Source organism: Oncorhynchus clarkii, chromosome 33 (genome assembly GCF_045791955.1).
Source record: "Oncorhynchus clarkii lewisi isolate Uvic-CL-2024 chromosome 33, UVic_Ocla_1.0, whole genome shotgun sequence".
Lineage (NCBI taxonomy): Eukaryota > Metazoa > Chordata > Actinopteri > Salmoniformes > Salmonidae > Oncorhynchus > Oncorhynchus clarkii.
This window is the reverse complement of record NC_092179.1, coordinates 32886623-32914122: the sequence shown is the minus strand read 5'-3', so window position 1 is coordinate 32914122 and position 27500 is coordinate 32886623. Positions and strand designations below refer to the sequence as shown.

Below are 27500 nucleotides of genomic sequence, written 5' to 3'. Positions count from 1 at the left end.
CTCTGCTGAGTCTCCCCAATCAGACGAGAAAGGACATTTGGAATGAGGCCATAGTGTTTGATTCATTACCTCTCTGTTCTTCACACACAAGTGCGTTCGGACAGCCTTTCCACCATTCTGCTCTAGTGTGTTATGAGGAAGCCCCAGAGTCTATGAGATAGCTGGACACTTAACAGTGACACACACAAATATACCGGCCGCACTACGATGGAGGAAGCTGGACCGGATGCTAAACATTATGGGATTGAAAGCAAACAAAACAGTGAGTCACCATTTATCTCTCTCACTCACACACACGCACCCACACACACCCGCACACACCCGCACACACTGGAAGCAGACTTGTTCTACCATGACTTCATCAAAGCAGCTGGTCTCTGTTGTCTCTCACGAAGTAGCTTGTCTCTGTTGTCTCATAAAGTAGCTGGTCTCTGTTGACTCTCTCAAAGCAGTTGGTCTCTGTTGACTCTCATAAAGTAGCTTGTCTCTGTTGACTCTCACAAAGCAACTCTTGTCCGGACCTCTGGCAGTCTCTATGGGGGTGCCACAGGGTTCAATTCTTGGACCGACTCTCTTCTCTGTATACATCAATGAGGTCGCTCTTGCTGCTGGTGAGTCTCTGATCCACCTCTACGCAGACGACACCATTCTGTATACTTCCGGCCCTTCTTTGGACACTGTGTTAACAACCCTCCAGGCAAGCTTCAATGCCATACAACTCTCCTTCCGTGGCCTCCAATTGCTCTTAAATACAAGTAAAACTAAATGCATGCTCTTCAACCAATTGCTACCTGCACCTACCCGCCTGTCCAACATCACTACTCTGGACGGCTCTGACTTAGAATACGTGGACAACTACAAATACTTAGGTGTCTGGTTAGACTGTAAACTCTCCTTCCAGACCCATATCAAACATCTCCAATCCAAAGTTAAATCTAGAATTGGCTTCCTATTTCGCAACAAAGCATCCTTCACTCATGCTGCCAAACATACCCTTGTAAAACTGACCATCCTACCAATCCTCGACTTTGGCGATGTCATTTACAAAATAGCCTCCAATACCCTACTCAACAAATTGGATGCAGTCTATCACAGTGCAATCCGTTTTGTCACCAAAGCCCCATATACTACCCACCATTGCGACCTGTACGCTCTCGTTGGCTGGCCCTCGCTTCATACTCGTCGCCAAACCCACTGGCTCCATGTCATCTACAAGACCCTGCTAGGTAAAGTCCCCCCTTATCTCAGCTCGCTGGTCACCATAGCATCTCCCACCTGTAGCACACGCTCCAGCAGGTATATCTCTCTAGTCACCCCCAAAACCAATTCTTTCTTTGGCCGCCTCTCTTTCCAGTTCTCTGCTGCCAATGACTGGAACGAACTACAAAAATCTCTGAAACTGGAAACACTTATCTCCCTCACTAGCTTTAAGCACCAACTGTCAGAGCAGCTCACAGATTACTGCACCTGTACATAGCCTACCTATAATTTAGCCCAAACAACTACCTCTTTCCCAACTGTATTTAATTTATTTATTTACTTTGCTCCTTTGCACCCCATTATTTTTATTTCTACTTTGCACATTCTTCCATTGCAAAACTACCATTCCAGTGTTTTACTTGCTATATTGTATTTACCTTGCCACCATGGCCTTTTTTGCCTTTACCTCCCTTCTCACCTCATTTGCTCACATTGTATATAGACTTGTTTATACTGTATTATTGACTGTATGTTTGTTTTACTCCATGTGTAACTCTGTGTTGTTGTATGTGTCGAACTGCTTTGCTTTATCTTGGCCAGGTCGCAATTGTAAATGAGAACTTGTTCTCAACTTGCCTACCTGGTTAAATAAAGGTAAATAAAATAATAATAACTGGTCTTTGTTGTCTCTCATAAAGTAGCTGGTCTCTGTTGACTCTCACAAAGCAGCTGGTCTCTGTTGACTCTCACAAAGCAGCTGGTCTCTGTTGTCTCTCTCAAAGCAGCTGGTCTCTGTTGTCTCTCTCAAAGCAGCTGGTCTCTGTTGACTCTCACAAAGCAGCTGGTCTCTGTTGTCTCTCTCAAAGCAGCTGGTCTCTGTTGACTCTCTCAAAGCAGCTGGTCTCTGTTGACTCTCACAAAGCAGCTGGTCTCTGTTGTCTCTCTCAAAGCAGCTGGTCTCTGTTGTCTCTCTCAAAGCAGCTGGTATCTGTTGTCTCTCACAAAGCAGCTGGTCTCTGTTGTCTCTCTCAAAGCAGCTGGTCTCTGTTGACTCTCAAAGCAGCTGGTCTCTGTTGTCTCTCTCAAAGCAGCTGGTCTCTGTTGTCTCTCAAAGCAGCTGGTCTCTGTTGTCTCTCTCAAAGCAGCTGGTCTCTGTTGTCTCTCTCAAAACAGCTGGTCTCTGTTGACTCTCTCAAAGCAGCTGGTCTCTGTTGTCTCTCTCAAAGCAGCTGGTCTCTGTTGTCTCTCAAAGCAGCTGGTCTCTGTTGTCTCTCTCAAAGCAGCTGGTCTCTGTTGTCTCTCTCAAAGCAGCTGGTCTCTGTTGACTCTCTCAAAGCAGCTGGTCTCTGTTGTCTCTCTCAAAGCAGCTGGTCTCTGTTGTCTCTCAAAGCAGCTGGTCTCTGTGTGTATCAGGCAGTCAAAATGGCACCCTATTCCCTGGCCAAAAAGTAGTGCACTATACAGGGAATAGGGAGTCATTTCATACCCAGCCACACTACTCAGTGTGACTTCCAAGATTTCATCTGAAATGGTACCTAGGTTCTGGAACCTTCTGATGTTCTATAGAACCTGGATCTTGGAACATAGAACGGCAGAAGTATATGTCTGGACTTTGAGTTGAAAACACCAGTGAATGCAATAGGTCGGATGATTTTCAAACCAAACAAACATTCTGAAAGTGAAGCTGAGCGAGGATGCAGGCAAGGTGCAGAGACAGAGAGTTGAGGCAAGGTGCAGCAGAGAGACAGAGTTGAGGCAAGGTGCAGAGACAGAGAGTTGAGGCAAGGTGCAGCAGAGAGACAGAGAGTTGAGGCAAGGTGCAGAGACAGAGAGTTGAGGCAAGGTGCAGCAGAGAGACAGAGAGTTGAGGCAAGGAGCAGCAGAGAGACAGAGAGTTGAGGCAAGGTGCAGAGACAGAGAGTTGAGGCAAGGCGTAGCAGAGAGACGGAGAGTTGAGGCAAGGAGCAGCAGAGAGACAGAGAGTTGAGGCAAGGTGCAGCAGAGAGACAGAGAGTTGAGGCAAGGCGTAGCAGAGAGACGGAGAGTTGAGGCAAGGAGCAGCAGAGAGACAGAGAGTTGAGGCAAGGCGTAGCAGAGAGACGGAGAGTTGAGGCAAGGCGTAGCAGAGAGACAGAGTCAAGGGACTGAAGGAACTAGTTCTTCAGCAGATTCAGGTAGAGACCTGTTTCAAACTGAACATCATTTAGTCAAGGGACTGAAGGAACTAGTAATTCAGCAGATTACTACTTCTCTGGTGCTGCAGGACCACAGACTTTACTGTGAATAGAATACAGCCATGGAATGAATGAATGAATAAGTCCGTCCGCCCGCCAGCCCGCCAGCCTGCCCGCCAGCCCGCCAGCACGCCAGCCTGCCCGCCCGCCCGCCTGCCCTCCTCAATCCTGGTTGAGTTATGATTCAAGCCTTTGGACAGGTGTCTTTCCTGACCAAGTCCCCTTACCTCCTGCCCCTAGCTATGACAGCTCTTCTTATGGGTTCATTTTCTTTCATTCATGGCCCTACTCATAACCTGTTGCTGGATATTATCACTAATGCAGTCAACATCAAGGTCGGTCTGAATAAAAGATGAAACTATTTTAACGGACTTCTCCTGAAACACAAAGGGATAACTTTAGCACTGCTACACAACAAGCATATAGCAACCGCTGTGGCTAATTCTCCTGGGCTTTCTCTGTACATGTCATGGCTGATTAAGAGAGAGAAATGAAGAGACAGAATGAGATAGAGAGAGAAATAAAGAGATGGAGAAAAAGCGTGAACGAGATAGAGCGAGAGAGAGAGAGAAAGAGATGGAGAAAGAGCGTGAACGAGATAGAGCGAGAGAGAGAGAGACAGAGAGAAAGAAAGAGAGAGAGAGAGACAGAGACAGAGAGAAAGAAAGAGAGAGAGAGAGAGAGAGAGACAGAGACAGAGAGACAGAGAGAAAGAAAGAGTGAGAGACAGAGAGAGAGAGACAGACAGAGAGAGAGAGACAGAGAGACAGAGAGAGAGAGAGAGAGAGAGAGAGAGAGAGAGAGAGGTAGAGAGAGAGAGAGAGAGAGAGAGGCAGAGAGAGAGAGAGAAAAACAGAGAGAGAGACAGAGAGAGAGAGAGAGAGAGAGGCAGAGAGAGGTGGAGAGGCAGAGTGAGAGAGAGAGAGAGAGAGAGAGAGAGAGAGAGAGAGAGAGAGAGAGGAGAGAGGATGAGTTTAAAGCCGACAGAGCATTAAGTAATAATGAGTTATATGTTAAAAGTTAAAAGCTGACATACATTGGCCATCAATTGAAATGTAAAATAGTAAATTCCTCTATACAGCGTCAGGCAGGACAAGCCATGCCAGTACAATGTGTGTTGACCTTTCAACTCTCACAATGTTATCAACATTATAATGTTAATCTAACCAAGAGCAGATACAGTATCACAACTGTATAATCTGCTGTGTAATCTAACCCTGTCTGGATGGAACCAGTTCAACTGTATAATCTGCTGTGTAATCTAACCCTGTCTGGATGGAACCAGTTCAACTATAATCTGATGTTTAATCTAACCCTGTCTGGATGGAACCAGTTCAACTATAATCTGATGTTTAATCTAACCCTGTCTGGATGGAACCAGTTCAACTATAATCTGATGTGTAATCTAACCCTGTCTGGATGGAACCAGTTCAACTATAATCTGATGTTTAATCTAACCCTGTCTGGATGGAACCAGTTCAACTATAATCTGATGTTTAATCTAACCCTGTCTGGATGGAACCAGTTCAACTATAATCTGATGTTCACTTCCTCTGTGTTGTGTTGGTCTGTACTGTAGTGAATTAAGATGGTGTTGTGTTGGTCTGTACTGTAGTGAATTAAGATGGTGTTGTGTTGGTCTGTACTGTAGTGAATTAAGATGGTGTTGTGTTGGTCTGTACTCTAGTGAATTAAGATGGTGTTGTGTTGGTCTGCAATGTAGTGAATAAAGAGGGTGTTGTGTTGGTCTGTACTGTAGTGAATTAAACATGCTTCTAGGGGACAGGTTGTTCTGAGTCACAGAGTCTAAGTTAGGACCAGGCTCTCACATACCCATTCTTTCTCCCTCTGCTTCTCTCTTTCTCTCGTCTTTTCTCTTTCTCTCCTCCTCTTCTCTCTACCCCTTGTCTTCCCCTCCTCTTCTCTCTTCCCCTTGTCCTCCCCTCCTCTTCTCTCTTTCTGTCCTCTTCTCTCTTCCCCTTGTCCTCTCCTCCTCTTCTCTCTACCCCTTGTCCTCCCCTCCTCTTCTCTCTTTCTGTCCTCTTCTCTCTTCCCCTTGTCTTCCCCTCCTCTTCTCTCTCTCTCCTCTTCTCTCTTCCCCTTGTCCTCCCCTCCTCTTCTCTCTTTCTCTCCTCTTCTCTTTTTCTCTCCTCCTCTTCTATCTACCCATTGTCCTCCCCTCCTCTTCTCTCTTTCTCTCCTCCTCTTCTCTCTTTCTCTCCTCTTCTTCTCTCTTTCTCCCCTCCTCTTCTCTCTTTCTCTCCTCTTCTCTTTTCCCCTTGTCCTCCCCTCCTCTCTTCCTCTCCTCCTCTCCCCCTCATCCTCCCCACCTCTTCCCCCTTCCTCTCCTCTCCTCTCCTCTCATCCTCCTCTCCTCTCCTCCTCTCCTCTCCTCTTCCTCCGCTTCTCTCTTTCTCTCCTCTTCTTTTCCCCTTGTCCTCCCCTCCTCTCTTCCTCTCCTCCTCTCCCCCTCATCCTCCCCACCTCTTCCCCCTTCCTCTCCTCTCCTCTCCTCTCATCCTCCTCTCCTCTCCTCCTCTCCTCTCCTCTTCCTCCGCTTCTCTCTTTCTCTCCTCTTCTCTCTTCCCCTCGTCCTGCCCTCCTCTCTTCATCTCCTCCTCTCCCCCTCATCCTCCCCTCCTCTTCCCCCTTCCTCTCATCTCCTCCTCCTCTCCTCTCCTCCTCTCCTCCTGTTCCTCTCATCTCATCCTCTCATACCTAGGAGCTGTTCTAGTATCTATATGAATTGAACATAATGGGTCTTTCTGGGGGGATTTACAAAGCTGTGTGTTACACTACAAAGACTACAGAGGGACTCCACCACACCCCGGGTGTGTGAGTGTCTAATAATGCTGGACTAGCAGGCACCTTTATCACAGCAGTCTTCATTAGAGAGAGACAGCATATGGCTGCTCAGGAGAGGAAGAGAGATGAGGTGGAGGAGAGGAGGAGAGAGGGAGAGTTGATGAGGTGGAGGAGAAGAGGAGAGGGGGAGAGGTGATGAGGTGGAGGAGAGGAGGAGAGAGGGAGAGTTGATGAGGTGGAGGAGAGGAGGAGAGAGGAAGAGAGATGAAGTGGAGGAGAAGAGGAGAGAGGGAGAGGTGATGAGGTGGAGGAGAGGAGGAGAGAGGGAGAGTTGATGAGGTGGAGGAGAGGAGGAGAGAGGGAGAAGTGATGAGGTGGAGGAGAGGTGGAGAGAGGAAGAGAGATGAAGTGGAGGAGAAGAGGAGAGAGGGAGAGGTGATGAGGTGGAGGAGAGGAGGAGAGAGGGAGAGTTGATGAGGTGGAGGAGAGGAGGAGAGGGGGAGAGGAGGAGAGAGGGAGAGTTGATGAGGTGGAGGAGAGGAGGAGAGAGGGAGAGGTGATGAGGTGGAGGAGAGGAGGAGAGGGGGAGAAGTGATGAGGTGGAGGAGAGGTGGAGAGAGGAAGAGAGATGAAGTGGAGGAGAAGAGGAGAGAGGGAGAGGTGATGAGGTGGAGGAGAGGAGGAGAGAGGGAGAGTTGATGAGGTGGAGGAGAGGAGGAGAGGGGGAGAGGAGGAGAGAGGGAGAGTTGATGAGGTGGAGGAGAGGAGGAGAGAGGGAGAGGTGATGAGGTGGAGGAGAGGAGGAGAGGTGATGAGGTGGAGGAGAGGAGGAGAGAGGGAGAGGAGGAGAGAGGGAGAGATGATGAGGTGGAGGAGAGGAGGAGAGAGGGAGAGGAGGAGAGGAGGAGAGAGGGAGAGATGATGAGGTGGAGGAGAGGAGTAGAGAGGGAGAGATGATGAGGTGGAGGAGAGGAGGAGAAAGGGAGAGCTGATGAGGTGGAGGAGAGGAGGAGAGAGGGAGAGGAGGAGAGGAAGAGAGGGGGAGAGATGATGAGGTGGAGGAGAGGAGGAGAGAGGGAGAGTTGATGTGGTGGAGGAGAGGAGGAGAGGGGGAGGGGAGGAGAGGGGGAGAGATGAGGTGGAGGAGAGGAGGAGAGAGGGAGAGTTGATGAGGTGGAGGAGAGGAGGAGAGGGGGAGAGGAGGAGAGAGGGAGAGTTGATGAGGTGGAGGAGAGGAGGAGAGAGGGAGAGGTGATGAGGTGGAGGAGAGGAGGAGAGGTGATGAGGTGGAGGAGAGGAGGAGAGAGGGAGAGGAGGAGAGAGGGAGAGATGATGAGGTGGAGGAGAGGAGGAGAGAGGGAGAGGAGGAGAGGAGGAGAGAGGGAGAGATGATGAGTTGGAGGAGAGGAGTAGAGAGGGAGAGATGATGAGGTGGAGGAGAGGAGGAGAAAGGGAGAGCTGATGAGGTGGAGGAGAGGAGGAGAGAGGGAGAGGAGGAGAGGAAGAGAGGGGGAGAGATGATGAGGTGGAGGAGAGGAGGAGAGAGGGAGAGTTGATGTGGTGGAGGAGAGGAGGAGAGGGGGAGGGGAGGAGAGGGGAAGAGATGAGGTGGAGGAGAGGAGGAGAGAGGGAGAGTTGATGAGGTGGAGGAGAGAAGGAGAGGGAGAGAGGTGATGAGGTGGAGGAGAGGAGGAGAGGGGGAGAGGAGGAGAGGAGGAGAGGGGGGGTTGATGAGGTGGAGGAGAGGAGGAGAGGGGGAGAGTTGATGAGGTGGAGGAGAGGAGGAGAGGGGGAGAGGTGATGATGTGGAGGAGGAGAGAGGGAGAGGAGGAGATGGAGGAGAGGAGGAGAGAGGGAGAGTTGATGAGGTGGAGGAGAGGAGGAGAGGGGAGAGGTGATGAGGTGGAGGAGAGGAGGAGAGAGGGAGAGTTGATGAGGTGGAGGAGAAGAGGAGAGAGGGAGAGGTGATGAGGTGGAGGAGAATAAACCTACAGTATGAGTCATCGTCCCTGACTCTGACCTCTCTGTCACTTGATCAACTCCTACTGAACTGACCTCACACTCCATATGACCTGTACACACACACACACACACACACACACACACACACACACACACACACACACACACACACACACACACACACACACACACACACACACACACACACACACAGAGTGTGTTGACCAGTGGAGCACTGCACATATTTTACTTTAGACACTGCCCTACAAAACCATTCTTTCTCCCCCCTCCCCTACTTTAAAAGATTCAAACTTACTCTCCACTCTCCAATCCCTGTCATTCCTCCAGTCTGTCCCTATTCACCACAATCACTGTCATTCCTACAGTCTGTCCCTATTCACCACAATCCCTGTCATTCCTCCAGTCTGTCCCTATTCACCACAATCCCTGTCATTCCTCCAGTCTGTCTCTATTCACCACAATCCCTGTCATTCCTCCAGTCTGTCCCTATTCACCACAATCCCTGTCATTCCTCCAGTCTGTCTCTATTCACCACAATCCCTGTCATTCCTCCAGTCTGTCCCTATTCACCACAATCACTGTCATTCCTCCAGTCTGTCCCTATTCACCACAATCCCTGTCATTCCTCCAGTCTGTCCCTATTCACCACAATCACTGTCATTCCTCCAGTCTGTCCCTATTCACCACAATTCCTGTCATTCCTCCAGTCTGTCCCTATTCACCACAATAACTGTCATTCCTCCAGTCTGTCCCTATTCACCACAATCACTGTCATTCCTCCAGTCTGTCTCTATTCACCACAATCCCTGTCATTCCTCCAGTCTGTCCCTATTCACCACAATCCCTGTCATTCCTCCAGTCTATCTCTATTCACCACAATCCCTGTCATTCCTCCAGTCTGTCACTATTCACCACAATCACTGTCATTCCTCCAGTCTGTCCCTATTCACCACAATCACTGTCATTCCTTCAGTCTGTCTCTATTCACCACAATCCCTGTCATTCCTCCAGTCTGTCTCTATTCACCACAATCCCTGTCATTCCTCCAGTCTGTCTCTATTCACCACAATCCCTGTCATTCCTCCAGTCTGTCTCTATTCACCACAATCCCTGTCATTCCTCCAGTCTGTCTCTATTCACCACAATCACTGTCATTCCTCCAGTCTGTCACTATTCACCACAATCCCTGTCATTCCTCCAGTCTGTCTCTATTCACCACAATCACTGTCATTCCTCCAGTCTGTCCCTATTCACCACAATCACTGTCATTCCTCCAGTCTGTCACTATTCACCACAATCCCTGTCATTCCTCCAGTCTGTCTCTATTCACCACAATCCCTGTCATTCCTCCAGTCTGTCTCTATTCACCACAATCACTGTCATTCCTCCAGTCTGTCACTATTCACCACAATCCCTGTCATTCCTCCAGTCTGTCTCTATTCACCACAATCCCTGTCATTCCTCCAGTCTGTCTCTATTCACCACAATCCCTGTCATTCCTCCAGTCTGTCTCTATTCACCACAATCCCTGTCATTCCTCCAGTCTGTCTCTATTCACCACAATCACTGTCATTCCTCCAGTCTGTCACTATTCACCACAATCCCTGTCATTCCTCCAGTCTGTCTCTATTCACCACAATCACTGTCATTCCTCCAGTCTGTCCCTATTCACCACAATCCCTGTCATTCCTCCAGTCTGTCACTATTCACCACAATCCCTGTCATTCCTCCAGTCTGTCTCTATTCACCACAATCCCTGTCATTCCTCCAGTCTGTCTCTATTCACCACAATCCCTGTCATTCCTCCAGTCTGTCTCTATTCACCACAATCACTGTCATTCCTCCAGTCTGTCACTATTCACCACAATCCCTGTCATTCCTCCAGTCTGTCTCTATTCACCACAATCACTGTCATTCCTCCAGTCTGTCCCTATTCACCACAATCACTGTCATTCCTCCAGTCTGTCTCTATTCACCACAATCCCTGTCATTCCTCCAGTCTGTCACTATTCACCACAATCACTGTCATTCCTCCAGTCTGTCACTATTCACCACAATCCCTGTCATTCCTCCAGTCTGTCCCTATTCACCACAATCCCTGTCATTCCTCCAGTCTGTCACTATTCACCACAATCCCTGTCATTCCTCCAGTCTGTCTCTATTCACCACAATCCCTGTCATTCCTCCAGTCTGTCTCTATTCACCACAATCCCTGTCATTCCTCCAGTCTGTCTCTATTCACCACAATCCCTGTCATTCCTCCAGTCTGTCTCTATTCACCACAATCCCTGTCATTCCTCCAGTCTGTCTCTATTCACCACAATCCCTGTCATTCCTCCAGTCTGTCTCTATTCACCACAATCCCTGTCATTCCTCCAGTCTGTCTCTATTCACCACAATCACTGTCATTCCTCCAGTCTGTCACTATTCACCACAATCCCTGTCATTCCTCCAGTCTGTCTCTATTCACCACAATCACTGTCATTCCTCCAGTCTGTCCCTATTCACCACAATCACTGTCATTCCTCCAGTCTGTCTCTATTCACCACAATCCCTGTCATTCCTCCAGTCTGTCACTATTCACCACAATCACTGTCATTCCTCCAGTCTGTCACTATTCACCACAATCACTGTCATTCCTCCAGTCTGTCCCTATTCACCACAATCCCTGTCATTCCTCCAGTCTGTCACTATTCACCACAATCCCTGTCATTCCTCCAGTCTGTCTCTATTCACCACAATCCCTGTCATTCCTCCAGTCTGTCTCTATTCACCACAATCCCTCTCATTCCTCCAGTCTGTCTCTATTCACCACAATCCCTGTCATTCCTCCAGTCTGTCTCTATTCACCACAATCCCTGTCATTCCTCCAGTCTGTCTCTATTCACCACAATCCCTGTCATTCCTCCAGTCTGTCTCTATTCACCACAATCCCTGTCATTCCTCCAGTCTGTCTCTATTCACCACAATCCCTGTCATTCCTCCAGTCTGTCTCTATTCACCACAATCACTGTCATTCCTCCAGTCTGTCACTATTCACCACAATCCCTGTCATTCCTCCAGTCTGTCTCTATTCACCACAATCACTGTCATTCCTCCAGTCTGTCCCTATTCACCACAATCACTGTCATTCCTCCAGTCTGTCTCTATTCACCACAATCCCTGTCATTCCTCCAGTCTGTCACTATTCACCACAATCACTGTCATTCCTCCAGTCTGTCACTATTCACCACAATCCCTGTCATTCCTCCAGTCTGTCCCTATTCACCACAATCCCTGTCATTCCTCCAGTCTGTCACTATTCACCACAATCCCTGTCATTCCTCCAGTCTGTCTCTATTCACCACAATCCCTGTCATTCCTCCAGTCTGTCTCTATTCACCACAATCCCTGTCATTCCTCCAGTCTGTCTCTATTCACCACAATCCCTGTCATTCCTCCAGTCTGTCTCTATTCACCACAATCCCTGTCATTCCTCCAGTCTGTCTCTATTCACCACAATCCCTGTCATTCCTCCAGTCTGTCTCTATTCACCACAATCCCTGTCATTCCTCCAGTCTGTCTCTATTCACCACAATCACTGTCATTCCTCCAGTCTGTCCCTATTCACCACAATCACTGTCATTCCTCCAGTCTGTCTCTATTCACCACAATCCCTGTCATTCCTCCAGTCTGTCACTATTCACCACAATCACTGTCATTCCTCCAGTCTGTCACTATTCACCACAATCCCTGTCATTCCTCCAGTCTGTCCCTATTCACCACAATCCCTGTCATTCCTCCAGTCTGTCACTATTCACCACAATCCCTGTCATTCCTCCAGTCTGTCTCTATTCACCACAATCCCTGTCATTCCTCCAGTCTGTCTCTATTCACCACAATCCCTGTCATTCCTCCAGTCTGTCTCTATTCACCACAATCCCTGTCATTCCTCCAGTCTGTCTCTATTCACCACAATCCCTGTCATTCCTCCAGTCTGTCTCTATTCACCACAATCCCTGTCATTCCTCCAGTCTGTCTCTATTCACCACAATCCCTGTCATTCCTCCAGTCTGTCTCTATTCACCACAATCCCTGTCATTCCTCCAGTCTGTCTCTATTCACCACAATCACTGTCATTCCTCCAGTCTGTCCCTATTCACCACAATCCCTGTCATTCCTCCAGTCTGTCTCTATTCACCACAATCACTGTCATTCCTCCAGTCTGTCTCTATTCACCACAATCCCTGTCATTCCTCCAGTCTGTCTCTATTCACCACAATCACTGTCATTCCTCCAGTCTGTCCCTATTCACCACAATCCCTGTCATTCCTCCAGTCTGTCTCTATTCACCACAATCCCTGTCATTCCTCCAGTCTGTCTCTATTCACCACAATCCCTGTCATTCCTCCAGTCTGTCTCTATTCACCACAATCCCTGTCATTCCTCCAGTCTGTCTCTATTCACCACAATCCCTGTCATTCCTCCAGTCTGTCTCTATTCACCACAATCCCTGTCATTCCTCCAGTCTGTCTCTATTCACCACAATCACTGTCATTCCTCCAGTCTGTCTCTATTCACCACAATCCCTGTCATTCCTCCAGTCTGTCACTATTCACCACAATCCCTGTCATTCCTCCAGTCTGTCTCTATTCACCACAATCACTGTCATTCCTCCAGTCTGTCTCTATTCACCACAATCACTGTCATTCCTCCAGTCTGTCTCTATTCACCACAATCCCTGTCATTCCTCCAGTCTGTCTCTATTCACCACAACCCCTGTCATTCCTCCAGTCTGTCTCTATTCACCACAATCCCTGTCATTCCTCCAGTCTGTCTCTATTCACCACAATCACTGTCATTCCTCCAGTCTGTCACTATTCACCACAATCCCTGTCATTCCTCCAGTCTGTCTCTATTCACCACAATCACTGTCATTCCTCCAGTCTGTCACTATTCACCACAATCCCTGTCATTCCTCCAGTCTGTCTCTATTCACCACAATCCCTGTCATTCCTCCAGTCTGTCTCTATTCACCACAATCCCTGTCATTCCTTCAGTCTGTCTCTATTCACCACAATCCCTGTCATTCCTCCAGTCTGTCTCTATTCACCACAATCCCTGTCATTCCTCCAGTCTGTCTCTAATCACCACAATCCCTGTCATTCCTCCAGTCTGTCTCTATTCACCACAATCCCTGTCATTCCTCCAGTCTGTCCCTATTCACCACAATCCCTGTCATTCCTCCAGTCTGTCTCTATTCACCACAATCCCTGTCATTCCTCCAGTCTGTCCCTATTCACCACAATCCCTGTCATTCCTCCAGTCTGTCCCTATTCACCACAATCCCTGTCATTCCTCCAGTCTGTCTCTATTCACCACAATCCCTGTCATTCCTCCAGTCTGTCCCTATTCACCACAATCCCTGTCATTCCTCCAGTCTGTCTCTATTCACCACAATCCCTGTCATTCCTCCAGTCTGTCCCTATTCACCACAATCCCTGTCATTCCTCCAGTCTGTCTCTATTCACCACAATCCCTGTCATTCCTCCAGTCTGTCCCTATTCACCACAATCCCTGTCATTCCTCCAGTCTGTCTCTATTCACCACAATCACTGTGATCCAGTCTATTATTATATATTTATTTTATTTAATCAGGTAGACTAGTTGAAAACACGTTCTCATTTCCAACTGCGACTTGGCCAAGATAAAGCAAAGTAGTGAGACACAAACAACAACACAGAGTTACACATAAACAACAACACAGAGTTACGCATAAACAACAACAGCAGAGTTACGCATAAACAACAACAGCAGAGTTAAACATAAACAACAACACAGAGTTACACATAAACAACAACACAGAGTTACACATAAACAACAACACAGAGTTACACATAAACAACAACAACAGAGTTACACATAAACAACAACAACAGAGTTACACATAAACAACAACAACAGAGTTACACATAAACAACAACACAGAGTTACACATAAACAACAACACAGAGTTACACATAAACAACAACAGAGAGTTACACATAAACAACAACACAGAGTTACACATAAACAACAACAGAGAGTTACACATAAACAACAACACAGAGTTACACATAAACAACAACAGAGTTACACATAAACAACAACAGAGTTACACATAAACAACAACACAGAGTTACACGTAAACAACAACACAGAGTTACGCATAAACAACAACACAGAGTTACACATAAACAAGAGGAGCAGATGGTGTGCAAGGAGAAATACTGGTGTGCAAAAGAGCAGAAAAGTAAATAAAAACAATATGGGGATGAGGTAGGTAGGTTGGGTGGGCTATTTACAGCGATCGGTTAGCTGCTCAGATAGCTGATGTTTAAAGTTAGCGAGGGAAATACAAGGCTCCAGCTTCAGCTATTGTTCAAGGGAACAGTGGGTGAACTGCCTTGTTCAGGGGAACAGTGGGTTAACTGCCTTGTTCAGGGGAACAGTGGGATAACTGCCTTGTTCAGGGGAACAGTGGGTGAACTGCCTTGTTCAGGGGAACAGTGGGTTAACTGCCTTGTTCAGGGGAACAGTGGGTTAACTGCCTTGTTCAGGGGAACAGTGGGTGAACTGCCTTGTTCAGGGGAACAGTGGGTTAACTGCCTTGTTCAGGGGAACAGTGGGTGAACTGCCTTGTTCAGGGGAACAGTGGGTTAACTGCCTTGTTCAGGGGAACAGTGGGTTAACTGCCTTGTTCAGGGGAACACTGGGTTAACTGCCTTGTTCAGGGGAACACTGGGTTAACTGCCTTGTTCAGGGGAACAGTGGGTGAACTGCCTTGTTCAGGGGAACAGTGGGTTAACTGCCTTGTTCAGGGGAACAGTGGGTTAACTGCCTTGTTCAGGGGAACAGTGGGTTAACTGCCTTGTTCAGGGGAACAGTGGGTTAACTGCCTTGTTCAGGGGAACAGTGGGTTAACTGCCTTGTTCAGGGGAACAGTGGGATAACTGCCTTGTTCAGGGGAACAGTGGGTTAACTGCCTTGTTCAGGGGAACAGTGGGTGAACTGCCTTGTTCAGGGGAACAGTGGGTTAACTGCCTTGTTCAGGGTAACAGTGGGTTAACTGCCTTGTTCAGGGGAACAGTGGGATAACTGCCTTGTTCAGGGGAACAGTGGGTTAACTGCCTTGTTCAGGGGAACAGTGGGTTAACTGCCTTGTTCAGGGGAACAGTGGGTTAACTGCCTTGTTCAGGGGAACAGTGGGTTAACTGCCTTGTTCAGGGGAACAGTGGGTTAACTGCCTTGTTCACCCGCAGCAAGTGCGACATCGTTGATATATACAGAGAAAAGAGTCGGCCTGAGAATTGAACCCTGTGGTACCCCCATAGAGACTGCTAGAGGTCCGGACAACAGGCCCTCCGATTTAACACACTGAACTCGTAGTGAACTCGAAGTAGTTGGTGAACCAGGCGAGGCAGTCATTTGAGACACCAAGGCTGTTGAGTCAGCCGATAAGAACACAGTGATTGACAGAGTGGAAGGCCTTATAGGCCAGGTCGATGAAGACGGCTGCACAGTAATGTCTCTTATCGATGGCGGTTATGATGTCGTTTAGAACCTTGGGCGTGGCTGAGGTGCACCCGTCACCGGCTCGGAAACCGGATTGCACAGCGGAGAAGGTACGCTGGGATTCAAAATAGAAAGGCAGGGCAGGATGGATCGGTCTATAAAAGTTTGGGTCTAGAGTGTCACCCCCTTTGAAGAGGGGGATGACCGAGGCAGCATTTCCAATCTTTAGGGATCTCGGACGATACGAAAGAGAGGTTGAACAGACTGGTAATAGGGGTTGCAACAGTGCTCCAGTCTGTCCCTATTCCCTGTGGGCTCTGTAGTGCACTATAAATGGAAAGGGTTCCATTTGGGACCAGCCCCAGTCTCCGTTCAGGATGATGCCCCAAGCCTAAACAGCCATCACTATTCAAGCACCCTTTGTTAGTCCGCTCCCCCTCCCCCCAGCTCAATTCATGGATGGAGGGAGTGAGGGATCAAGGGGAGATGAGAAAACTGCAGGAAAAACTATTTGCACTAAAGCTTTCCTATTACTAGAGCAAGAGACTGGAGGCAGGAATATATGAGGGAGAGAGAGAGAGAGAAGAGAGACAGAGAGAGAGAGAAAGAGAGAGAGAGACAGAGAGAGAGAGACAGAGAGAGAGAGAGAGAGAGAGAGAGAGAGGGAGAGGGAGAGATGGAGACAGAGAGAGAGAGAGAGAGAGAGAGAGAGAGAGAGAGAGAGACACAGAGAGAGAGAGAGACACAGAGAGAGAGAGAGAGAGAGAGGGAGAGAATGGGGAATGGTAGACAGAGTCGGAGAGAGAGAGAGTTAGCATGAAATAGAGAGAGAGAGAGAGAGAGAGAGAGAGAGAGAGAGAGAGAGAGAGAGAGAGAGAGCTTACAATGCAGAGTGTGAGTCATCCACCCAGCCAATCCAAGCCCTCCTCCCCTCTCCCTGCCTGTTGCTTAGGTAACATGATGTCAGACGGCTCCTGGCGGCACCTCTGAGGCGTGTCGTAGGAGCGTGCCTCATTCTCCTCGTCTCCCGCTGTGTGTGTGTGTGTGTGTGTGTGTGTGTCAATCCAACAGGAGTAATCCTGTCACAGATTATCTAAATCAATACAGTATCATGTCTGTTTGTGTTTCTGTGTGTTTTCTATAATTACTTGTTACAGTATTCTGGTTATACTGTATGTACTGTATCTGGGATTTAGTGGCAAGTCACTGAAAGGGTATCAGAAACTAGTCTATTCTCTCAACAACCCCCAACCCCCTCCCTCCCTCCCTTCTCTTTCGTCTAGGAAATCCTGATAACATCTGGATGTGATGCTAGGAACGACAACACAACTCTGTCAAATGAATGAAATACTCCACTTGGCTTTGTGAGGATAATGTGGCCACCACTGTTCAGAGCGGCTGGTCGTCGTCAAACCGTGCAGGGCTGAGGAAGGAAGAAGAGAGGAGACTATAGCCTAAACAGTTAAGAACAAATTATTATTTACAATGACGGCCTAGGAACAGGGGGTGAACGGCCTTCTTCAGGGGCAGAACGACAGATTTGACCTTGTCAGCTCGGGGATTTGATCTAGCAACCTGTCGGTTACGGGCCCAATGCGCTAACCGCTAGGCTAACTGCCGCTGAACAGACAGACAGTGAGAGAGAGAGAGAGAGAGAGAGTGAGAGAGAGAGAGAGAGAGAGAGAGAGAGAGAGAGAGAGAGAGAGAGAGAGAGAGAGAGAGAGAGAGAGAGAGAGAGAGAGAGAGAGAGAGAGAGAGAGAAAGAGAGGATGACACAGCAAGCCCACTCACACACACATATTCTCTCATACAGGGAGACACACAGGTACACAAGGCAGCACACACACACACACACACACTCACTCACACTCACACACACACACACTCACACAACACACACACACACACACACACACACACACACACACACACACACACACACACACACACACACACACACACACACACACACACACACACAGACACACACACACACACACACACACACACAGTCTCAGCTCAGTTGGCCCTAAAGGATAACAATCAACCTGTCAGCTGTCAGGCCTGGACTCCACCTCTCTAGAACATAACCACCAGCATCATCCTCTATAGCTAGACTACATTACCTTAGTCATACCCAGGCCTTGACGTAGTCTATGTGTGTGTGTTCGTGTGTGTGTGTGTGTGTGTGTGTGTGTGTGAGTGTGCTTATTGTGTCATTCCCTCTCTTTCTCTTTCTCTCTCCCGTTAACAACCATACAACTCAACCTGCTCCTAGACCTCTCCCGTTAATAAGCCATACAACCTGCTCCTAGACCTCTGCCGTTAAACAGCCATACAACTCAACCTGCTCCTAGACCTCTCCGTTAACCAGCCATACAACCTGCTCCTAGACCTCTGCCGTTAAACAGCCATACAACTCAACCTGCTCCTAGACCTCTCCCGTTAACCAGCCATACAACCTGCTCCTAGACCTCTCCCGTTAACCAGCCATACAACCTGCTCCTAGACCTCTGCCGTTAAACAGCCATACAACTCAACCTGCTCCTAGACCTCTCCCGTTAACCAGCCGTACAACTCAACCTGCTCCTAGACCTCTCCGTTAACCAGCCATACAACCTGCTCCTAGAACTCTCCCGTTAACCAGCCATACAACTCAACCTGCTCCTAGACCTCTCCCGTTAACCAGCCATACAACTCAACCTGCTCCTGGACCTCTCCCGTTAACCAGCCACACAACCTGCTCCTAGACCTCTCCCGTTAACCAGCCATACAACTCAACCTGCTCCTGGACCTCTCCCGTTAACCAGCCACACAACCTGCTCCTAGACCTCTCCCGTTAACCAACCATACAACCTGCTCCTAGACCTCTCCCGTTAACCAGCCATACAACCTGCTCCTAGACCTCTCCCGTTAACCAGCCATACAACTCAACCTGATCCTAGACCTCTCCCGTTAACCAGCCATACAACCTGCTCCTAGACCTCTCCCGTTAACCAACCATACAACCTGCTCCTAGACCTCTCCCGTTAACCAGCCATACAACCTGCTCCTAGACCTCTCCCGTTAACCAGCCATACAACTCAACCTGATCCTAGACCTCTCCCGATAACTAGCCATACAACTCAACCTGCTCCTAGACCTCTCCCGTTAACCAGCCATACAACTCAACCTGCTCCTAGACCTCTCCCGTTAACGAGCCATACAACCTGCTCCTAGACCTCTCCCGTTAACCAGCCATACAACTCAACCTGCTCCTAGACCTCTCCGTTGACCAGCCATACAACTCAACCTGCTCCTAGACCTCTCCCGTTAACCAGCCATACATCTCAACCTGCTCCTAGACCTCTCCGTTAACCAGCCATACAACCTGCTCCTAGACCTCTCCCGTTAACCAGCCGTACAACCTGCTCCTAGACCTCTCCCGTTAACCAGCCATACATCTCAACCTGCTCCTAGACCTCTCCCGTTAACCAGCCATACAACCTGCTCCTAGACGTCTCCGTTAACCAGCCATACAACTCAACCTGCTCCTAGAACTCTCCCGTTAACCAGCCATACAACCTGCTCCTAGACCTCTCCGTTAACCAGCCATACAACCTGTTCCTAGACCTCTCCCGTTAACCAGCCATACAACTCAACCTGCTCCTAGACCTCTCCGTTAACCAGCCATACAACCTGCTCCCAGACCTCTCCGTTAACCAGCCATACAACTCAACCTGCTCCTAGAACTCTCCCGTTAACCAGCCATACAACCTGATCCTAGACCTCTCCGTTAACCAGCCATACAATTCAACCTGCTCCTAGACCTCTCCCATTAACCAGCCATACAACCTGCTCCTAGACCTCTCCCATTAACCAGCCATACAACCTGCTCCTAGACCTCTCCTGTTAACCAGCCATACAACTCAACCTGCTCCTAGACCTCTCCCGTTAACCAGCCATACAACTCAACCTGCTCCTAGACCTCTCCCGTTAACCAGCCATACAACTCAACCTGCTCCTAGACCTCTCCCGTTAACCAGCCATACAAGTCAACCTGCTCCTAGACCTCTCCGTTAACCAGCCACACAACCTGCTCCTAGACCTCTCCGTTAACCAGCCATACAACTCAACCTGCTCCTAGACCTCTCCAGTTAACCAGCCATACAACTCAACCTGCTCCTAGACCTCTCCCGTTAACCAGCCATACAACCTGCTCCTAGACCTCTCCCGTTAACCAGCCATACAACTCAACCTGCTCCTAGACCTCTCCCGTTAACCAGCCATACAACTCAACCTGCTCCTAGACCTCTCCCGTTAACCAGCCATACAACTCAACCTGCTCCTAGACCTCTCCCGTTAACCAGCCATACAACCTGCTCCTAGACCTCTCCCGTTAACCAGCCATACAACCTGCTCCTAGACCTCTCCCATTAACCAGCCATACAACCTGCTCCCAGACCTATCCGTTAACCAGCCATACAACCTGCTCCTAGACCTCTCCCGTTAACCAGCCATACAACCTGCTCCTAGACCTCTCCCGTTAACCAGCCATACAACTCAACCTGCTCCGAGACCTCTCCCATTAACCAGCCATACAACCTGCTCCTAGACCTCTCCCGTTAACCAGCCATACAACCTGCTCCCAGACCTCTCCCGTTAACCAGCCATACAACCTGCTCCTAGACCTCTCCCGTTAACCAGCCATACAACTCAACCTGCTCCTAGACCTCTCCCATTAACCAGCCATACAACCTGCTCCCAGACCTCTCCCGTTAACCAGCCATACAACCTGCTCCTAGAACTCTCCTGTTAACCAGCCATACAACTCAACCTGCTCCTAGACCTCTCCCATTAACCAGCCATACAACTCAACCTGCTCCTAGACCTCTCCCGTTAACCAGCCATACAACTCAACCTGCTCCTAGACCTCTCCCGTTAACGAGCCATACAACCTGCTCCTAGACCTCTCCCGTTAACCAGCCATACAACTCAACCTGCTCCTAGACCTCTCCGTTGACCAGCCATACAACTCAACCTGCTCCTAGACCTCTCCCGTTAACCAGCCATACAACTCAACCTGCTCCTAGACCTCTCCCGTTAACCAGCCATACATCTCAACCTGCTCCTAGACCTCTCCCGTTAACCAGCCATACAACCTGCTCCTAGACCTCTCCCGTTAACCAGCCGTACAACCTGCTCCTAGACGTCTCCGTTAACCAGCCATACAACTCAACCTGCTCCTAGAACTCTCCCGTTAACCAGCCATACAACCTGCTCCTAGACCTCTCCGTTAACCAGCCATACAACCTGTTCCTAGACCTCTCCCGTTAACCAGCCATACAACTCAACCTGCTCCTAGACCTCTCCGTTAACCAGCCATACAACCTGCTCCCAGACCTCTCCGTTAACCAGCCATACAACTCAACCTGCTCCTAGAACTCTCCCGTTAACCAGCCATACAACCTGATCCTAGACCTCTCCCGTTAACCAGCCATACAACTCAACCTGCTCCTAGACCTCTCCCGTTAACCAGCCATACAACTCAACCTGCTCCTAGACCTCTCCCGTTAACCAGCCATTCAACTCAACCTACTCCCAGACCTCTCCGTTAACCAGCCATACAATTCAACCTGCTCCTAGACCTCTCCCATTAACCAGCCATACAACCTGCTCCTAGACCTCTCCTGTTAACCAGCCATACAACTCAACCTGCTCCTAGACCTCTCCCGTTAACCAGCCATACAACCTGATCCTAGACCTCTCCCGTTAACCAGCCATACAACTCAACCTGCTCCTAGACCTCTCCCGTTAACCAGCCATACAACTCAACCTGCTCCTAGACCTCTCCCGTTAACCAGCCATACAACTCAACCTGCTCCTAGACCTCTCCCGTTAACCAGCCATACAACCTGCTCCCAGACCTCTCCCGTTAACCAGCCATACAACTCAACCTGCTCCTAGACCTCTCCCGTTAACCAGCCATACAACCTGCTCCTAGACCTCTCCCGTTAACCAGCCATACAACCTGCTCCCAGACCTCTCCGTTAACCAGCCATACAACTCAACCTGCTCCTAGACCTCTCCCGTTAACCAGCCATACAACTCAACCTGCTCCTAGACCTCTCCCGTTAACCAGCCATACAACCTGCTCCCAGACCTCTCCGTTAACCAGCCATACAACTCAACCTGCTCCTAGACCTCTCCCGTTAACCAGCCATACAACTCAACCTGCTCCTAGACCTCTCCCGATAACTAGCCATACAACTCAACCTGCTCCTAGACCTCTCCCGTTAACCAGCCATTCAACTCAACCTGCTCCTAGACCTCTCCCATTAACCAGCCATACAACCTGCTCCTAGACCTCTCCTGTTAACCAGCCATACAACTCAACCTGCTCCTAGACCTCTCCGTTAACCAGCCATACAACCTGCTCCCAGACCTCTCCCGTTAACCAGCCATACAACTCAACCTGCTCCTAGACCTCTCCCGTTAACCAGCCATACAACTCAACCTGCTCCTAGACCTCTCCCGTTAACCAGCCATACAACTCAACCTGCTCCTAGACCTCTCCGTTAACCAGCCATACAACTCAACCTGCTCCTAGACCTCTCCGTTAACCAGCCATACAACTCAACCTGCTCCTAGACCTCTCCGTTAACCAGCCATACAACCTGCTCCCAGACCTCTCCCGTTAACCAGCCATACAACTCAACCTGCTCCGAGACCTCTCCCATTAACCAGCCATACAACTCAACCTGCTCCTAGACCTCTCCGTTAACCAGCCACACAACCTGCTCCTAGACCTCTCTGTTAACCAGCCATACAACTCAACCTGCTCCTAGACCTCTCCAGTTAACCAGCCATACAACTCAACCTGCTCCTAGACCTCTCCCGTTAACCAGCCATACAACCTGCTCCTAGACCTCTCCGTTAACCAGCCATACAACTCAACCTGCTCCTAGACCTCTCCCGTTAACCAGCCATACAACTCAACCTGCTCCTAGACCTCTCCCGTTAACCAGCCATACAACCTGCTCCTAGACCTCTCCCGTTAACCAGCCATACAACCTGCTCCTAGACCTCTCCCATTAACCATCCATACAACCTGCTCCCAGACCTCTCCGTTAACCAGCCATACAACCTGCTCCTAGACCTCTCCCGTTAACCAGCCATACAACCTGCTCCTAGACCTCTCCCGTTAACCAGCCATACAACTCAACCTGCTCCGAGACCTCTCCCATTAACCAGCCATACAACTCAACCTGCTCCTAGACCTCTCCCATTAACCAGCCATACAACCTGCTCCCAGACCTCTCCCGTTAACCAGCCATACAACCTGCTCCTAGAACTCTCCTGTTAACCAGCCATACAACTCAACCTGCTCCTAGACCTCTCCCATTAACCAGCCATACAACTCAACCTGCTCCTAGACCTCTCCCGTTAACCAGCCATACAACTCAACCTGCTCCTAGACCTCTCCCGTTAACCAGCCATACAACCTGCTCCTAGACCTCTCCCGTTAACCAGCCATACAACCTGCTCCTAGACCTCTCCGTTAACCAGCCATACAACCTGCTCCTAGACCTCTCCCATTAACCAGCCATACAACCTGCTCCTAGACCTCTCCCATTAACCAGCCATACAACCTGCTCCTAGTCCTCTCCGTTAACCAGCCATACAACCTGCTCCTAGACCTCTCCTGTTAACCAGCCATACAACCTGCTCCTAGACCTCTCCCATTAACCAGCCATACAACCTGCTCCTAGTCCTCTCCCATTAACCAGCCATACAACCTGCTCCTAGACCTCTCCCGTTAACCAGCCATACAACTCAACCTGCTCCTAGACCTCTCCCATTAACCAGCCATACAACCTGCTCCTAGACCTCTCCCATTAACCAGTCATACAACCTGCTCCTAGTCCTCTCCGTTAACCAGCCATACAACCTGCTCCTAGACCTCTCCCATTAACCAGCCATACAATTCAACCTGCTCCTAGACCTCTCCCGTTAACCAACCATACAACCTGCTCCTAGACCTCTCCCATTAACCAGCCATACAACCTGCTCCTAGACCTCTTCCATTAACCAGCCATATAACCTGCTCCTAGACCTCTCCCATTAACCAGCCATACAACCTGCTCCTAGACCTCTCCCGTTAACCAGCTATACAACTCAACCTGCTCCTAGACCTCTCCCGTTAACCAGCCATACAACTCAACCTGCTCCTAGACCTCTCCGTTAACCAGCCACACAACCTGCTCCTAGACCTCTCCCGTTAACCAGCCATACAACCTGCTCCTAGACCTCTCCCATTAACCAGCCATACAACCTGCTCCTAGTCCTCTCCCGTTAACCAGCCATACAACTCAACCTGCTCCTAGACCTCTCCCATTAACCAACCATACAACCTGCTCCTAGACATCTCCGTTAACCAGCCATACAACCTGCTCCTAGACCTCTCCGTTAACCAGCCATACAACTCAACCTGCTCCTAGACCTCTCCGTTAACCAGCCATACAACTCAACCTGCTCCTAGACCTCTCCGTTAACCAGCCATACAACCTGCTCCTAGACCTCTCCGTTAACCAGCCATACAACCTGCTCCTAGACCTCTCCCGTTAACAACCATACAACTCAACCTTCTCCTAGACCTCTCCGTTAACCAGCCATACAACCTGCTCCTAGACCTCTCCGTTAACCAGCCATTCAACCTGCTCCTAGACCTCTCTGTTAACCAACCATACAACTCAACCTGCTCCTAGACCTCTCCTGTTAACCAGCCATACAACCTGCTCCTAGACCTCTCCCGTTAACCAGCCATACAACCTGCTCCTAGACCTCTCCCGTTAACCAGCCATACAACCTGCTCCTAGACCTCTCCTGTTAACCAGCCATACAACTCAACCTGCTCCTAGAACTCTCCCGTTAACCAGCCATACAACCTGCTCCTAGACCTCTCCCGTTAACCAGCCATACAACCTGCTCCTAGACCTCTCCCGTTAACCAGCCATACAACTCAACCTGCTCCTAGAACTCTCCTGTTAACCAGCCATACAACCTGCTCCTAGACCTCTCCCGTTAACCAGCCATACAACCTGCTCCTAGACCTCTCCTGTTAACCAGCCATACAACTCAACCTGCTCCTAGAACTCTCCCGTTAACCAGCCATACAACCTGCTCCTAGACCTCTCCCGTTAACCAGCCATACAACCTGCTCCTAGACCTCTCCCGTTAACCAGCCATACAACTCAACCTGCTCCTAGAACTCTCCTGTTAACCAGCCATACAACCTGCTCCTAGACCTCTCCCGTTAACCAGCCATACAACTCAACCTGCTCCTAGAACTCTCCCGTTAACCAGCCATACAACCTGCTCCTAGACCTCTCCCGTTAACCAGCCATACAACTCAACCTGCTCCTAGAACTCTCCCGTTAACCAGCCATACAACCTGCTCCTAGAACTCTCCTGTTAACCAGCTATACAACTCAACCTGCTCCTTTACAAATAGTAAAAAGTGAAAATGTCCTAAAGTTGTGTTGTATTCAATGTATTAAAGTTTATTGATCGTGGGCGCACACGGTACAGTAAAATGCTCAGTCTGTGTGTGTGTGTGTGTTTGTGTGTAGTATAACCTACTGCCCTAACCATTAATAAACGTTTGATTACTGTCCTGTAACTGTCCTCCAACTACTCCTCCTCCACCTACTCCTCCCCTCCCCTCCATCTACTCCTCCCCTCCCCTCCAACTCCTCCTCCTCCACCTACTCCTCCCCTCCCCTCCAACTACTCCTCCTCCACCTACTCCTCCCCTCCCCTCCATCTACTCCTCCCCTCCCCTCCATCTACTCCTCCCCTCCCCTCCAACTACTCCTCCTCCTCCTCCACCTACTCCTCCCCTCTCCTCCACCTACTCCTCCTCCCCTCTCCTCCACCTACTCCTCCCCTCTCCTCCACCTACTCCTCCTCCCCTCTCCTCCACCTACTCCTCCCCTCCAACTACTCCTCCTCCACCTACTCCTCCCCTCCAACTACTCCACCTACACCTCCCCTCCCCTCCCCTCCAACTCCTCCTCCTCCACCTTCTCCTCTCCTCCACCTTCTCCTCCCCTCTCCTCCACCTACTCCTCTCCTCCACCTTCTCCTCCCCTCTCCTCCACCTACTCCTCCCCTCCCCTCCCCTCCAACTACTCCACCTACACCTCCCCTCCAACTACTCCACCTACACCTCCCCTCCCCTCCCCTCCAACTACTCCTCCTCCACCTTCTCCTCTCCTCCACCTTCTCCTCCCCTCTCCTCCACCTACTCCTCTCCTCCACCTTCTCCTCCCCTCTCCTCCACCTTCTCCTCCCATCTCCTCCACCTACTCCTCCCCTCTCCTCCACCTACTCCTCCCCTCTCCTCCACCTACTCCTCCACATACTCCTCCTCCCCTCTCCAACACATCTTAGTCTGTTAAAGAGATAGCAGGAAACGGCATAATCTTCTCCTGGAGAACGAATGCAGCCCAACAGCAGATTGAAGTCAGGCTAGAACAACACTTATCCAGTAACAACACGCCTATCTGGAAAGGATTACAAAAGATCACAAACTGCAAACCGAAAGCCCCCCCCCCCCCCCCCCCCCACTGCCCAATCAACTAGAGCAGTTCTACAGCAGATTGACTCACAAAAGCCCCTCCACCAGCAGGACTCTACTAAAACTCTCCTCTGGCAGGCGGTTCAGGTCGATCACGACCAAAATCACCAGCCAGATGAACACTTTCATTTCCCCGTGCTGTGACCCTCCCCAACCGGCCAGCTGGGCCATAAAGACTAGAGGACGACACACTCGATGTGACACACTGCTAAAAGCCATCTCTGAGCTGTACACTAAATATCTGCACTATACTGCATCAAGCCATCTCTGAGCTGTACACTAAATAACTGCACTATACTGCAACAAGCCATCTCTGAGCTGTACAGAACTCATGTACAGAACTATCATTCTCTCTATCATTCTATTTCATTCTCTCTATCATTCTATTTCATTCTCTCTATCATTCTATATCATTCTTTGTATCATTCTCTCTATCATTCTATATTATTCTCTATATTTTTCTCTCTATCATTCTCTCTATCATTCTCTATATCATTCTCTCTATCATTCTATATCATTCTTTGTATCATTCTCTCTATCATTCTATATTATTCTCTATATCATTCTCTCTATCATTCTATATTATTCTCTATATCATTCTCTCTATCATTCTATATTATTCTCTATATCATTCTCTCTATCATTCTATGTTATTCTCTATATCATTCTCTCTATCATTCTCTATATCATTCTCTCTATCATTCTATATTATTCTCTATATCATTCTCTCTATCATTCTATATTATTCTCTATATCATTCTCTCTATCATTCTATATTATTCTCTATATCATTCTCTCTATCATTCTCTCTCTCTTCCTCTCTCCACCACATATAAATAAACAACAGAGGATTCTCTGTGTGTCCAGCCTGTCAGTAGCAGCCATGTTCAGCTGGTGATGAGAAGCACACAGTCCTGTTCTCTGCCTCACAGGAACACACACACACACACACACACACACACACACACACACACACACACACACACACACACACACACACACACACACACACACACACTCACACACACACACACACACACACACACACACACACACACACACACACACACACACACACACACACACCTGCCAGTTCCTTTACCCTAAATACCACCCTGCTCTCA

The 27500-nt window shown here is 49.2% G+C and overlaps 1 protein-coding gene across 1 annotated transcript in view; it reads right to left on the bottom strand.

The window, feature by feature from the left end:
- The window catches only part of LOC139392577 (calcium channel, voltage-dependent, alpha 2/delta subunit 4a), a 273156-nt gene that overhangs the window by 60876 nt on the left and 184780 nt on the right, over positions 1-27500 (bottom strand). The gene's annotated exons all lie outside the window — the stretch shown is intronic.